Below are 13,012 nucleotides of genomic sequence, written 5' to 3' on the forward strand. Positions count from 1 at the left end.
AGGAAGTGTTAGGAAACCTTCAAATGGGCAGAGCTGCCTGTCCTGCCCAAAACATTGTTTGTTAAGCACTTTGGAGTCCTTAGAAGTGAACAGAACCACATAACTGAAGCTGCTGGACTGCATTTCTCTGCTGCAGTATCTTACTGTTAATTATTGCTATAAACCACAGCTGACTAGTGAGAGCACCAGTCAAGTATGTTTTCCTCTGGAACTAAACTCCGGGAAAAGAAAAAATTCTGAATATGCATTGCATCAGGATTAAAGACAAATTTTAACGTTTGCTTCCAGAGAAAATGCTGGTGCATTCAAACCTTATTAATGTACAGGGGAGAGAGTGCCAAAGGACGAGAGCACTCCACAAATACAGCTGCAATTCCGTGAAGTCAAAGCAAGCAGCTCCTTGTCCACAAGATGAGGTAAGGGATGTAGTGTAACAGCCCACATAACACAAACAGATCTTGCAGCTCTATCTTGTGCCGTGAGGCCCCAAAACTAACAATATTAAACATACCACACTTATAGCTTCTGTATTCAGCTTGGATTTTACTTGTGGATTTTATCTGACAGTTCTAAATCCTGGGGTTTTTTAAAGAAGTATTCTTTCTACCATCATTATTATTAGGGTTGGGGTTTTTTCCTGAGCTTCAAGTATGCAACGTTGCTAGCTGGTAAGGGATAACTGATTAAACTCTCCATCCTGTCATATTCAGCAGAAAGTTTGCTACTGATTTCAGAGGAGCAAGGTTTTCACCCCACAGGAAATCAAGGTAAGTGTGAAACAATACTCATTTCATCCAATTAAATAGTCCACAGACATTTCCTTTTTGTGTCAGAAAAATACAGCTGGGAGGATATGTAACATAAAGCACAAAAAAGGTGCTGTAACACAGAGTGAGACAAGGGGGCCAAAGCTGTAAATTCTTTCCATCGACATGGTAATCTGTATTTGTAAAAGGCCAATATTGAGCAGGCAGTGAAAACAGAAACGCATAACCACATCACATCACTCCACTGCCAGAAACATTCATACTAATTTCCACCATCAAACACACAGTATGATTACTTAAAGGTTTTTTTTAACCAATCCTACTTATAAAAACAAGATCCTCAAGATGGTATAACTTCACATTTTCATATTCTGTAACACAAATATACATCAAATTGGCAACAATCTGAACCTTGTGTACAAACCTCCTTCAGGGTCATTAACACAGAATCAACTCCTTGCAGTAAGTAAACACTTCTTTTTCTTGGTTTTTATGTTAAAAATTGAAAATTAATCTTGCAAGTCATTTTGAAGCAGCAAAACAGGGTTGACAAAGCAAGCACTGTAGTATGATATCTTTTATTAGGCCAACTTAGAGTTCAAAAATATGCAAGCTTCCTTGACCACACACAAGTTCATGCATGCAGAACTCCAGGCTGGACCCATAAAATGTATTCAACTACTTGCTTTGTCACTACATATATAAATATAGGGTATATATGTATATAATGCATATGCATGCATGCTTGAAAGGCTTCAGAATAAACTGTTCATTGATACAGGTTTAAAATAAGAACTCTGAAGGACTTACGTCAGTTGCCATGTAATCTTGCTATGTATCACTGGGTTTAATAAAGAAAATTTAGCAGTGCGCAAAACAAATCCTGCTTCTGATATCTAATGAGGTCTAATTCCTGTGAAAAAGCTCATGACTCTTAGTAATAGTGTTAGCAACCATAGGTTCTTTGCTGCCAATAACAATGGGAATACCTGGCAAAGACATAGCACTGTGTTTTGCATCAAGTGTTTCACAAGGAACCATACAGAGGGCCACTAACCTTGTAATAGCTATGGTACTTCAAGATGCTTTATGCAGGTAAAATGCACTCTAAATGGGCATGTCTCTTCCACATAAGAATTCCAATGTTTCTAATGTTGCTATGTGTCCACAATAAGGTGTGTGCATAACCTGCTCACCTCTGCTTTTCACCCCACAAGCATGTCAACAGATCACCACCCAGTTCTTCAGCAGCTCTTGGTCCACATGACAAGCCTTCCACCCAGGGAACAGAAAGGACACCTGTGGGAGCCACATACAAAGAACCAAAGAATTACAGTGACGAAGGCAATCACTCTTCTTTCTTCAAGTTCTGGCACCTGTGAAATTGTTTCTGGGCATTTCATTAGGAGTGCAGTCACACCAGTAAATGCAAGCTATTCACTGGAACAAAAACTGAAGAACCAGTGTCCTTGAAGACTTTGTGCAACCAGCACAAGTACTGTTTCGTAAACGTGAGTATTGGTGATCAAGCAGTGTCTCTGCAGCCCTCAACCCTGCCAGCACAGCCTGTGGCAGCACCTTGTGCTCTAGTTGTATATGCCTTGAGATGGGTTGGTGGATCTAATGTGATAACATCAAACGTGGCTCTGATAAAGTCTGCTAACTCATTGCAAATGAGTTTGAAGTTGATGCTACATCCTTTTAGATTTGATCCTGAACAACAAAGGCTGTTTGAGACCAAAGTGCATCACAGTTTTGCAGAAGAGCTTTGTCTGGCTAAGGCAACGCGTTCACGTAGGATCAACGTTTTGATCCTTCTACCAGTGAACTGGGTCATGGGAAAAATATCTATATCAGTGGATATACTGATTAATAAGAAATCTGAAACCACCTTTAGATTAAATGTAAGATGTGGCCTCAGCGTTACCCTATCCACCTGAAAATAATACGGAGGATTAGACATAAAAGCTAGAACTTTATTTATCCCTGAGCTGAGGTAATGGCTACTAAAAATGTGGATTTCGTTGGCAGATGATTTAGTGAACATGATGACAGATGCTCAAACATGGTTCCATTAAAGATAAAAGCAACATGCTTAAATCTCATGAGGAGGGGTTTTTTCTTATTGGTAGAGAATGTATGTCAAGACCTTTAGAAACCTAGGAACCACATAATGAGAAAATAACAAAGAACCAGCATTCATAAGCGTCTGGCTGAAGTTCCCACTAAATGGGCTTTGATAGATCTTTTTTTTCCTGGCAAGAAAGACACCAGAAGAACTGGGTGGATTGTAGCTCCTCACCACAATATATGATGAAAAATACTTCCTGTAGCCAAATGAAAAGCCAAGGAGAGGACTTTCTCCCTAGAAATATGGGCGGGGGGGGGGGGGGAGCAGCGTGGTGACTAGAGTGAATCTAGTCCAGAGATCTCATCTGAGAACATCAATACTATCAGAGGCAGAAGGAGGAGATGCAGATATAGTATAGCACAAAAATATTGGGACATCATATTCCTTGAAGATGACAGTTTTATCAGTGGCTGAGAAGATACTGAAGATCTAAAAAGTAAAATTACTTGGGCTTTTGCTTCTGAGAGTTCAGCCTCCACTGCCTGTTGCAGTGCCAGCTGCAATACACCAGTTCAGTCGGCCTTGGTGGTTTTTGTGCCCTTTTCTTGTTTGGTACCATTGAGAGTGACTGTAAAAGCTGTCCTCCCTTTCTCTTTGGGCCTCAGTGACAGCTGGCTGCTGCCACAGTACCAGTCTTCTGGAAACACTGGTCTCGGGTGCAGCTGATGACAGTGGGTGGCCTCAAGCCCTCTCATTAACAGGACACTAGAGGACAGAAACAGACACTTTAACATGTGGTTCTTCCCATCAGAAAGGAAATGTCAAAACAGGTCAGATGAGTAACTCCCCAGAATTACCTGCTCCTTTTCATTAACCATAAACGTTACCTAAGATGACATGCTTAGATACAAACATCCATATTGCAGACATCTGCATTTAGATCAGAAGAATTCCACCCCAGACATCTGCATTTCAAAAGAGTAAAACATTGGTGCCTGATGTCACAGACCCACCTAGGAAGTGATACTGTCATCACAGTCCTACATATTACAAAGATTGACAATTCTGACTCCCAAGTCTTCTCTGAGCATTCACAATGAATGTTAAACTGTATATTTGGAAGGAATGTGGCCTATTTATCAGGAGGGGAACAGAGATTATGGACACCATGTCATACTTCTTTTACATATGACTTAAAACCTGGGAAATTCATAAAGCTGGCCATTAAAAGAAATCACACATATAATAACTACTATTTTACTTAATTGCCAATGAACACAGAGAAACATCTACCGTAACAAAAAATAGAGCAACTATGAAGTACAGTGGTAATAAATTATCCCTAACTAATATATCCAAGCAAACACTGGGGATGATCTATTACTTTGACAAGGAACCAAAAGGTAGAGATTTGCAGAGTCTGGGGATGCTTTTCAGCCTCGGATGGAGTCCTGTGCAGAGAAAGTATATGTTCTGTAATTTAACAGACTCAGAGAAAAATAAGCTTTTTATCTTGCTTTGTAACAAGATTCCTACATAATATTTTCATAATTAAAAATGAGGAGTGGGCAGGTGAGAGGCAGAGCTGTTCCCTGTGAACAAAGAGATGGGAAAGAAAGGCATAATTGGGGCTCCTACTTCCAGTTCCTCTGCATAAGCTATAAAATTGCTGTAATGTCTTTCTCAGATAACTTTGTTATTCCATACTGTCTTCCAAGCTAGAGTAGGCCTACAGACCTCCATTTTGATACATTTACACTGAATTGACATTAATAAATGATGAAGAGTACAATGAATGATCTGTTCAGCTGACCACATGTAGACACCTACAAAAGATTGAGATTGTCTCTGAGCTCCATAGATTGTATTGACTACTTTGACTACAAAGGGCATTTAGACACCCAACTCACATGTGGACACCTACAATTACCCCAAAGGTAAGTAATTAAAATCTCTCCCAGGCCTCACAACTCTCACTGGCAAATAGGTAAATATACCAGAGTAGCTTAGTAAAGAACTAAATGATCTTAACAAAATGGAGAAGTGGTCTGAAAACACTAGAAGGCAATTCTACAGAAACAAGAATAAAGGTTTACACTTAGGCAGCTCATGAAAGATGAGGACGATAGACTAAGGAGCAATTCTGAGGAAAAAAATGACTAAACTGAAGGTTAATCAACAACATCATATGGTTATGAAAAAAAGCAGCCGTAATACAATGGGATGTACACCTGACAAGGCATATGAAGGAATCCTTCCATTCTGTTTGGCACAGGTTACTTTGCATCCAGCTTTGCTTATTGTACATCAGGAAAGACAAAAAATAAAAGTAAAGCTGCAAGAATAGCTGGAAGTCCAGAAAAATAAGTTATTCTCAAGCCACTTCAAGCCATGATCCAGAGGAAGTAGTTTACTTGCAGCGAAAGAGATACAGGTTACAGATTAGGCTTGTACAGATTAACTTGCACGTGTCAAAAAGAACCATTTTCTAAAATGATTAAACACTGGAATAAACCACATTGAGAGGTTCTAAAATCTCCATTCTTGGAGGTCTTGGAAAGCAGGTGAGTCAAATATCTGTTAAGGAGAACGTAGGTATATTTGATTCTGCCTTGATCAGAGGGAAGGAATAGATGGCCTCAGATCTGTTCTAGGGCTGCTTTCTGTAATTCTTTGGTAACAACCAACTTTAGAGATACAGAAGCAAAAACAGGATTTGTCTTTGACTACGATAGTGTGACATATCCAGAATCAGGACACCCTGACTTAACCCATTCTTTTAAATAACACCAGCCAGTAATATTGACCTATTCTTAAGAGAAAAAAAAAATCTCTTTTAAATAGTCAAATTTGAAAAATATATCATAGAATAGTTTGGGTCAGAAGGGACCTATAAAGACCATCTAGTCCAATCTCCCTGCCATGGGAAGAGACTTCTTTTACTAGATCAGGTTGCTCAAAGTCCCACCCAACTTGACCTTGGAGACTTCCAATGACAGGGCATCCACAACTCCTCTGGGGAACCTGTTCGACTGTCTCACCACCTTCATAATAAAAAATTTCTTCCATATGTCCAATCTAAACCTACCCTCTTTCAGCTTAAAACCATTGTCCCTTCTCCTTGTCGCTACATTCTCTCTCTGTCTTTCTTACAAGCCCCCTTTATATATTGAAAGGCCACAGTAAGGTCTCCCCAGAGCCTTCTCTTCTTCAAACTAAACAACCCCAACTCTCTCTGCCTTTCCTCATAGGAGAGATGCTCCAGCCCTCTGACCTTTTTCATGTCACAACTCTGGACCTGCTCCAACAGCTCTATGTCTTTCTTGTACTGGGGACCCCAGAGCTGAACACAGTACTCCAGGTGGGGCCTCATGAGAGCAGAGTAGAGGGGGAGAATCACCTCCCTCAAGCTGCTGGTCACACTTATTTTCATACAGCCCAGGACACAACTGGATTTCTGGACTGCGAGAGCACACTGCCAGTTCATGTCCCATTTTTCAGCAACAAGTATCCTGAAGTCCTTTTCTGCAGGGCTGCTCTTAATCCATTCACCCCCCAGTCTGTATTGATGTTGGGGATTGCCCCAACCCATGTGCAGGACCTGGCCATTGACCCTCCTGAACTTCATGTGATTTTCATGGGCCCACTCCTCAAGCCTGCCAAGGTCCCTACAGATGGCATCTCTTCCCTCTAGTGAATGAACCGCACCACTCAGGTTGGTGTCATCTACAAACTTTCTGAGGGTGCACTCGATCCCACTATGTCATTGATGAAGGTATTAAATAGCATTGGTCCGAGTACAGACCTTTGAGGGACACCACTCATCCCTGGTTTCCACTTGGACATTTGGCATTGACTGTAATTCTTTGGACACTGGCTATCCAGCCGATTTCTTATCCATCTGACAGTCCATCCATCAAACCCATATCTCTCCAATTTACAGGTAAGAATGTTGTGGAGGGTTGTGTCAAAGGCCTTACAAAATTCCAGGTAGATGACAGCTGTAGCTCTTCCCTTGTCCACTGATGCAGTCACTCCATTGTAGAAGGCCAGTAAATTAATCAGGCATGATTTGCCCTTGGTGAAGCCATGTTGGCTATCTCTAATCGCCTCCCTGTCTTCCATGTGTTTTGACATATCTTCCAGCAGGATCCGCTCCATGATCTTACCGGGCTGGAGGTGAGGCTGACTGGTTGGTAGTTCCCAGCATCCTCCTTTTTACCCTTTTTAAAAGTAGGTGTAATGTTGCCCTTTTTCCAGTCACCAGGGACTCCACCTTACCGTCACGACTTTTCAGATATCAAGGAGAGTGGTGGGTCAGCTACATCAGCCAGTTCCCTCAAGACTCTGGGATGGATCTCACCAAGTCCCATAGACTTATGTATGTTCAGGTTCCTCAGGTGGTCTTGAACCTGACCTTCTCCTACAGTAGGAGGGAGTTTGCTCCCCCAGTACCTGCCTTGAAGTTCAGGGGCTTGAGAGATGTGGGAAGGGAGATTACCATTGAAAACTGAGCCAAAAAAATTGACGAGTACCTCAGCCTTCTCCACGTCATTTGTCACTAGTCTTCCTGTCTTATTTATCAGTGGGGAGGGTACCACTTGCAAATTTAAAAAGTGCCTAACCACATTATTGTTGAATCTGGAAATACAAACTGAGTAATTTTATCATTTTAATGTATAAAAATCAGACTCACGTTTACAGCCACGTCAATTACTTAGCACAATAAATATATTACATAGCAAGCAGCGATACAAAACCATGCATGCAATTTCATGCAGTACTTTTGTACCTTTTTAAGTTGCCTGTAAAACCCCTGAAACAAAGATACCAAATAAAACTTGAAAGAATGCAGCAGTATTACCTCTGTCATATGTAAAGATCATTTTCATTTTCTTCAGTGACTTCCCTGCAGAATAACATTAACACAGACCTGGAAGTATGATCTCATCCTTCAACCTTTTCAAAACAGATGGGTTGGGGGATCACCATGAAAACTGCAACTTCATAATCTAACATAACAGCTAAAACCATGTACCTTCTCAGAAACCCTGCCAATCATTTGCACTGAATTAAGGCAATTTTCTGACATTATATTTCAATGACCTTGTGCCCAGGGTCAAAAAATTACTTTGTAATTTGTTCTAGATAGTCCAAGCACATACCCACCACTTCAGTGGCATCCTATGGCAATACTACAGAGCCTTCCAGCGAAGCAAAGTTTGTGAGGAGAAGTATAAGACAAGCACATTTTAAAGCCAAGTGGTTTTTTACATCTGTGTGGGCTTCACCTGCCTATGCTGCTTCTTTTCTGCAATGAAGTATTATGTTACTGTTATCTATTTCTTAGGTGTTTTTACCAAGTTTTAGAAATCAAGTGAATTTCCTAATTCAGATTCAGGACAGACATTCTTATGTGCATTGTAGAACTCTGGGGAAAAAGTCTAGTATAAACGGTGTGTCTCACGCTCTGCATACTGCTGTAGTTGGATACATACAGCGGCTCTTCTCTGTGTCTTGGGAAAACCCCCTTCAAAACTAACATTCGGCATGCTGGGCTTTTATATGCCAAGCCTAAAAAAGTATTCACACGTGCTACCAGATTCTAATATTATAAATTAAAAATTTATAAGGTCATCAGATCTATCAGTTTACAATAAATTTCCCATGCCATTTCTGGCTTCTATAACCCCTCAAGTAGTAACGTAGAAGCCAGTAGCTCTGGGACAGGCACTGTCTTCTGGAACTCCACCAGTGACACTCGCCATGCACATCCACAGGTACTGTAGCACAGATGGTTTAGCTGTGTTATCAGGTCAAATACATCCTCAGGATTTGTCTAGACAAGGCACTTTGAGAAAACTAATCTGGATCTACCATGTGAAGTGAACTATATGACACTGAATTTACACTCTGAGTAAGTATCTGCACAGGTGTTTAATACTATTTGGCAAATATGCATCAGGAATCTATTGAGATTAACTTCACTGTCTCACAGGTAAGAGTTTTTGTGCTGTTTCCTAATAGGAACTCCCTTATGTGAGCCATAAAGCCTTCCTCTTTCTTAAAATTTTGGCAGGGCTGGGAAAGGCTCCATCTAAACTCACAGTTCTTAAGCAGGCAGCAAGAGGAATGATGGCAGTTAGGAGAAAAGTGAAAATCCAGCAGATTAGAAGTTTATGCTTATATTTGGGGTCATAAATGGAGGCATTTAGATACTGCACATTTAAATAGTGCCCTGCTGATCACAAGCTTTCTTAAAATTCAAATTAACTGGGCATTCCCAATGTGGAGATATTACCCTTTTCCATAAAAATTAAGAGACCATAAGTGATTTGTTTTGCACCTGACACAAAAAGCAAAAAGTGCGTAACTTAACATCAGACATATAAAATACAGAAGTCTGTATCTGACCTGTCAGATCAAACTCTGCACAAATGGGTATTTGTGGGTGCAACTCCCCTCTAAAATGGACTAGATGAATTACATACTCAAAGAACCTACTTCTCTGACTATAAAGAAGTGTGATGTGACATGGTGTATGCTGTACACCTCGAAAGATAAATTATATTAATCTGCATCAAGTTTTCCCTAATATTTGTTTCATCTGGGCATGCCCTACTTAGGATGATCAAGTTAATGACTGTAGGTTTCAGACCTCTGGCTGCATGTTGTATTTCCCCTGTCCGTCTGCAGGGCACCTTCTGTGCATTTTCATCACATACCTGAATGCAAGTTGTATTTTAATGGTTTATTCTTTCAGTGTGTTCCAGAGATCCAACTGTTTCATTTTTCTTTTGCTACAAATAGCATCTGAATGTCACTAGGCTCAAACAGGAGTGTCTCAAGACACCATACTCACCTACAGAAAAGATGGATGGAAAAAGGCTCTAGGGCAGTGCCTCATATCAGATCATTCTAGCAGCCCCACTGCCCGGACTGTGACACCACGTTAACCCTGACAGATGTACTTCAGCTTGTGAGCCCCACTTCTTCAGTCTGACTTCAGCCAGGTTGGTGCCTCCCCTCCCAGCAGTGTCTTTGCTTGAGGCCATAGTTTGGGAACTGCTGCTCCAGGCCTCATAAAGACTTGAATTAAGTGTATACAGTCTTTTCTGGATGAGACTAGGTGGTGACATACTAATCTAGTTTCCTTCTACAACAGGGTAACAGATGGGAGAAGCAGGAGGTGTCATATCTTGACTGTTTTTGACACTGACATGTATTATTCTTCTACCTAAGACAAACACAGTTTAAAGGAAACTACTATGAGTACAAACTCACTGGGAAGTCATTCACTACAAGCATTTTATCAATGGTTAGTTATTGAAATGGAAGGATATGTAGAGTGGGATTCCCCAGGAATCTGTGCTAAATTTGGGACTTCTCACTACTTCCGTTAATAACCTGAATGAGAGAAGATAAAATATGCTTATTCATTACTGCAGATAATCCCATGATAATAGAGGCTGCCAGCTCACTGGAAGATAGGAATGAAACTCAGATTATCTTGAAAAATTGGAGAAATAGTCTTAAAAATAGGTGGTGAATCAGTAAGGACATATGCAAAGTCCTGCACTTTCACACTGCACAAAGACAAGCTAGGCAAGAATTGGTAAGACAGCAGCCCTGTAGAAAGGAGCTAGGGGAGCACAGCCAGTATATAGTCAACTGTGCTGCTGCAATAAAAAAAAAAAAAAAATTAAAAAGCAAACCCCATAGTGGGAATCATGAAAAGTAAGACAGCCTTTAGGAGGCTTGATTCATCTGCTCCCTCAGCAGCAGCAAACTCCTAGCCAGAATGATTACTCTAGTTTGAGATATGGCAAAAGAGAAGTTGGACAGAGCTCAGAAAAGAGAGGTAAGAATTGTCAGAGGTCAAAAAAAATAGAGGACACCTATGAAGGAAAAGCAGAAGGATTGGCGTGGTTTAGTTTTCAGATGACTACAGAAAACACAGCAAGAAAAGACTTCCAGCGTGAAGGATGGTTGAAAGCTGGCATAGTTTGCATGAGGGGTGTGTGAAATCTCCATCCCTGGATGTCTTCAGGAGCAGGCTAAACAGAAAAGACAGGGATAGCAGGTCACCAGGCCACAGGGAGAGGTTCAGTGATCTTTGAAGTCCCTTCTAACACTGTTTTCTAGGATACAGTCATTCTGCATCTTCTAAAATTTTGTTGTGAGTAGTTGTGTTTAGACTAATTGTGCAAAGACCAGCATTTCTCATTCAGCATCCTTGAGGCTTGAATGAACCTGAGCTTTTTACTTCTTATAAATTCAGTAAGTCTGCTAGTTCTCAGAGTTCACTGCACTAAAGCTAAGGCAGTTAGACAGCCTGCTTTTATAATGCTTTCATTGAATAAATTTGCACAGCTGCTACCTAGAGTCTACATTATTGCTCAGCACCACTTTGTTAATTTGGAATCCAGATCTGGTGACTGATTTAGGAAAACAGTTCAGCTAATCCCTAGTGAATAGAAATCCTCAGCCTAAGATTGTATGGCTCACCAGATTCCCACATGTGCAAATGCAGCAGCTGCCTTGCAAAGGGAAGTTAAAATATCGAGTACAAACTTTAGGGGGTTTTCACATGACATGCTTATTTTCCTTCCTCGGAGATCTAGGGCTCCAAAAGGAAGGAGTGGAGACAATCACAAACTTTCCCAGTAGACAACTTTTGTAGTAAGGTGGCAAGTGCACGTACGTATTCTAGAAAGCTCTCCGAGAGCAGCAATTCTAGCAGGAGAACATTCAGAGCTACTGTTAAAAAAACTAATTCTGCTAATTAGCCTTGCCTCATTTCTTCAATCGGCCGATAAAATTAGCGTGCATACCCATGTGATATTGATAACCTATATATTTTAAACTATTTCGATGTAATTGCCTTCTGCATGATAAAACACATTCGGGCAGAGTGCTATGAAATATAATTCCTCAGTGAGAGCTTCTGGGGAAGGCATCCGTTGTTATGGGAAGGCCCCTGTGCAGATTGCTTCCTGCTTGATAGGAAGCCCTTAATTACCTCACAATCTGTTGAGCTTTGGGAGAACACACAGGACCCATTTCTTCACTCAAACTTGGCATGAGTTGGGCAAGCAGCTGATTTGCCTGGGATGTTGAGATAAGCTAGTCGGTCAGATGTATGTTATATATTGTACCTGCTCCTCCATCCAAATCTAGAAATGAATTAATACATGTAATGAAAATAACTATTTTAATTATGACAACAGTGAAAAGTCATCTCTTCCTCAAAATTATTATAAAGAAATAGTAACTGCTCTCAGATAAGTCCCTCTTGAGTGGCATCGCATTAGTGAAGGGCTGTGGTACAGCTGAAACTAGTTTCTACTGAGACAAGCATAAAAATTCCACCTACTCATACTTGTGAGAATAACCCTCAGCTATGATTCTTTCTTTTGTTACATTAATCTGAGTTCTGAGAGCACTATTAAAGTTGTCCGGTTATATATTGATCTACAGATGACCTGCACACGTCAGGCACGTGCCTCCTTCTCCTCATTCTTGCTGTGCCCTCCCACCCCACTTTTCTTCACTTTCCCCCTCCCACACTTTCTTCCACTGTTTATGAGATTTCTTCTTTTTCCTTCCAAATGAAGTTGTATGGGATTAACCTTGGAGGCTCTAAGTACCTTTTCAACAGACTGATGCTTCTCTCCTGTCCTCAGGAACTAAGAGATTTACTTCTACAATACTCTCACCTCCTGCCAGTTACAAAATGGAGCTCAGTTCCCTAACAGTGCAGTGCAGCACACTAGTCCAGAACAGCTGAAATCCCCTCATTAGAGCAGGACATTCTTGTCCAGGATTACTTTCTAGTAATGTACATTTACAGGTGCAATGAGAGATCTTTGGTGTAATGCCTAAGAAAAAAGAAAGAGGCTCAAATTCTAAAGCTACTCAGATAGTTACCTCCTACTATCCAACAAGAAATATTTAAACAGGAGTCAGATGCCCAAGGATCCCAGATGACATTTGGGAATCCAGGCCTATGGTCCTATTTGAGCAACCCAAGCACCAATTAATTCAGGATGTTTTCAGGTGGGTGAGAGTCCTGTGTGGAAAACTTTGCCAAAGCTTCTGAACTAAACATACTTCTGGGCAGTGAATTACATGTTGCTGGTCTGTTTCCTGAAATCTGTATCAGAGATAGCCG

At 40.8% G+C, this 13,012-nt stretch overlaps 1 long non-coding RNA gene across 8 annotated transcripts in view; it reads right to left on the reverse strand.

Annotated features, from left to right (window-relative positions):
* LOC102053087 (uncharacterized) overlaps positions 1–13,012 on the reverse strand; it is an 88,302-nt gene that overhangs the window by 14,427 nt on the left and 60,863 nt on the right. For 6 of the 8 annotated variants that reach the window (XR_008731128.1, XR_008731127.1, XR_008731125.1 and 3 more), the window contains one exon: positions 1,964–2,066. The exons of the other annotated variants lie outside the window; for them this stretch is intronic. This is a non-coding gene — a long non-coding RNA (uncharacterized LOC102053087). The remainder of the gene's footprint in view (positions 1–1,963; positions 2,067–13,012) is intronic. 8 annotated transcript variants of the gene reach the window in all.

The sequence above is a fragment of the Falco cherrug genome, chromosome 2 (assembly GCF_023634085.1).
Source record: "Falco cherrug isolate bFalChe1 chromosome 2, bFalChe1.pri, whole genome shotgun sequence".
Lineage (NCBI taxonomy): Eukaryota > Metazoa > Chordata > Aves > Falconiformes > Falconidae > Falco > Falco cherrug.